At 44.2% G+C, this 3,282-nt stretch overlaps 1 long non-coding RNA gene across 1 annotated transcript; it reads right to left on the reverse strand.

Annotated features, from left to right (window-relative positions):
• Positions 1–557: 557 nt before the first annotated feature.
• On the reverse strand, positions 558–2,763 carry LOC147861175 (uncharacterized). The gene is made up of 3 exons (XR_015530139.1): positions 2,701–2,763; positions 2,397–2,420; positions 558–863 (listed from the first exon to the last, which is right to left on the reverse strand). It is a non-coding gene; the product is annotated as an uncharacterized LOC147861175 (long non-coding RNA).
• Positions 2,764–3,282: the final 519 nt, after the last annotated feature.

Consider the following 3,282-nt stretch of genomic DNA (forward strand, 5'->3'; position numbering starts at 1 on the left):
TGCAGAATACGCAAAAAGGATGTTGTCGCTTATAATCGCGATCCATGAATTCGTTGGGTGTCTTGCGTTTCCCAGCGAATTGCGACTGCTTAGTCCCGGGCGCTTCGTTGGGTTTGTTATGGTCCTTCTTCGAAGTGCGTTGATAGCGAAGAACTATCTCAACGGCCTCTTCGAAGGATTTTGGATCCTTATCGTGCACTATCCAGTGATAGTCCGAATTGGGGATGCCATTGACAAAACAAGCTATTAACCAATTGTCCCCTTCTAGACCCGATTTTTGGATTTGGGTTCTAGCATGGTGGACATAGTCTTCTAGCGAGGAATACTTCCTGCTAGAGAGGTTCATTAAAGCTTGTGCTGCCTCGGTTCGAGAGGGAGGTTGTAGAAATTGACCCTTGAAAACTGTGACAAAGTCTGTCCAGGTCTCGGGCAATCTCCCCAAAGTTCGGAGCCCACGCCACCAAGCGGCGGCCTTACCCCCTAGTTCTCGGCCGACATATGCAATCTTCGTACTATCTGGCGTGGGATAGAGCTCAAAATGAGACTCCCATCGGCCCAGCCACGTGCAGATTGCTTCTTCGGTTCTTTCCTTTTTATCTCCCGTAAATGGCTTTACGACAAATGATGGTTCACCCTGACGCTCATCAGGTCTATTAATCTCATTTTGGAGACTAATGACTCGTGCCTCGAGAGCACTTTGAGATTGCCGAAATTCGGTCAACTGCTGCGCGGTTGAACTAAGGAAATGTTGTACTTGTAAAATATACGCCTCAATGGACATTGTCCCAGGAGGATTTCCTTGAGTTCTTTCCGCTTGAGCGGAGGGCATCGGGTCGTTATTCTGAGCCATTGAATGATTATTTCTGGCAAAGAAATAAGATAAGGTCAGACAAATAGTCATAACATCTTGTCGTGGTGTAAACATATCATGGGCAAACATTAATCGATATCATGATCTCACGTCAATACCCCTCTAGACGTATGAGATGAGGTTCAAGATCAGGTTACTATGGTAACACAGAGGTGTTTTAAAAACCATGGGGGTGACAAATGAATGCCTTTCCCTGATCTCTATATCGATTTTTTTCATGGCGGCTCCCCGAGGCTCAACCATGTATGTTCGCGTCATGAATAGTTTATACACGAAAAAAATGTTAACAATAAACTATGTTTCTGTGCCCACGTATGTGGTTTCGGCTCTTTAAGTCCTATTACGAGGACCCCGAAGTGCACTTAGACCTAAAGTCTAAACATGTATTATAGTCATATGTATCAACGATGTTGTATGGTGTTGGTCATATTTGAACTCGAGACCTCGAGGACAAATACATTAAACACTTGAGCCAACCAAGTAGATTGCACGTCTTGAATGTTTAATGTTTGAGGCGTATTCGAGATATGCGAGGCATTTGCCCCTATATGTTTTTGTTTAAAAGAAACATATAGGTCAAGTGGCCTTATTTCTCCCTCATTTATTACCCACTATGGTTGTACGCTACCTAACCTCAAGCCTCGTAATTACGATGGCATATGCCAAAGTGTAACCTAATGGTCAAGCCGAATGAGCCCTTGTGTCTTCGTAGGCTCATGTGGCCCATCACATGGTCACGTCATTACGAATGCCACTCGTAAGAACGAGCTCATGGTGGCATCGTATCCATGTAACGAGGGGAGATGTTGGATACGTGTGTCATTAGAGCGACCCTACTTGATGTGGATCAAGCCCGACGTATTCAACATCATTTTGGCTATACGAGGTTCGTTACGTAACGAAATATCAAAGTGACCAACGGGAATTTCAACAATAAAAATTGTTGATAAAAGGGATGGTGACAACGCCATTCTCACAAAAATGTGAGGACGGCCACCAAAATCCTCTCCCCAAGTAGGAAAACATTTGATATGAATCACGTAATCTAAAATATACACATATGTCAATATATCACATATATACGATCAGAGACGTATATAAGTGACCACATATGCGTATACTAAATGAATCGTTTTTTTTATATAGCCAACAATGATGTATTCGGGATACGTAATCGAGGCATATACCTCTACGCACACGAAACATCCGAAAATAAGGTTAAGCGTAATTCGCAATTGAGGTATTGACCTCTTACGCATACTAAACCCAACGCATATCATTTCGAACGAATCGAGGTATTGACCTCGTACGCGAACGTAACATATGTTCGTGAACGTAATACGCAATTGAGGTAGTAACCTCGTACGCATACGACACTCATCACATATGATTTATATGTCAAACGATAACCAATTAAATACCACTTCAACATCATTGAATATATGAAAAAAAAACTACATATTAAGTATACACATGTATAGAAGGGAGAAGAAAAATTAGATAAAAAAAATTAAGGAAAATTTACCGAAGTTCTTTCGCTAATCCTTGTCTGCATGAAGGCGACCGCACAACGATCAATCGCCATCCCACGCGAAGACAAAAAGAAAACCAAAAGAAACGTTAGTACATATGCTCTGATACCAAATATTAGAGATTAGGTACTAAAGTAAGCATAAAATAAGGATATATCAATGATAGATCTAGAAAGAATAGAGAGAAAAGAGAGAAAGAAGGGTGCCGATCCACCCGACCACCCCCGAGCGAAGGGATCGAGACGGACTCGAGCCTCGATCGGCGTCCCATACCACCACCTTGGCGTTGAGTCGTACCTGGATGATAGCGCGCTTGCTACAAGAGTCGTTCCACTCACGGACAGAGTCTCGACGTAGTCAATGCATGCTCCAATGAGGGTAGCTAGGCCTCTTATTTATAGTAATTCTCAAGGGCCCCAGCCATGTTCACACTTGGCCTCATGGGTTGTCTCAATCCCGAGGATTAAAAGTAATCCTCCCCTTCTTTAGACTCTTTGTTTAACCCTCACACTTATCCACGTGTATAGAATACTACGACAATTCTCACCACGGGATATTATATGGTCATGCCCGTAACACCACCTAACCGCGCATCCATCGGCATGCGCCAAATTGAGTTGGGACGGAGAAAACCGGTCCAGCCTTTATTCCCCACCCGTCGGTTCTTCTTCGGTTTCGGATCGTTCGTCGTCCCGGTCCAGGTTATCCGGATCCGGCTCGTCGTCTTGACGCTTCTTGAACGCTTTGATCCGCTTCCCAGCTACCGGTATCGCCATTCTCGTGCCGTCGAGTTCCGCCAGATGGTACGTCCCGTTGTCGTTGGCGCTTTGTACCACGTAAGGCCCGAACCACCTTCTTGCGAACTTCCGTGTCACTCGG

This window comes from Azolla caroliniana, unplaced genomic scaffold (genome assembly GCF_043228905.1).
Source record: "Azolla caroliniana isolate FFs.n. ecotype wild unplaced genomic scaffold, voAzoCaro1.0.p SCAF_8, whole genome shotgun sequence".
Classification (NCBI taxonomy): Eukaryota; Viridiplantae; Streptophyta; class Polypodiopsida; order Salviniales; family Salviniaceae; genus Azolla; species Azolla caroliniana.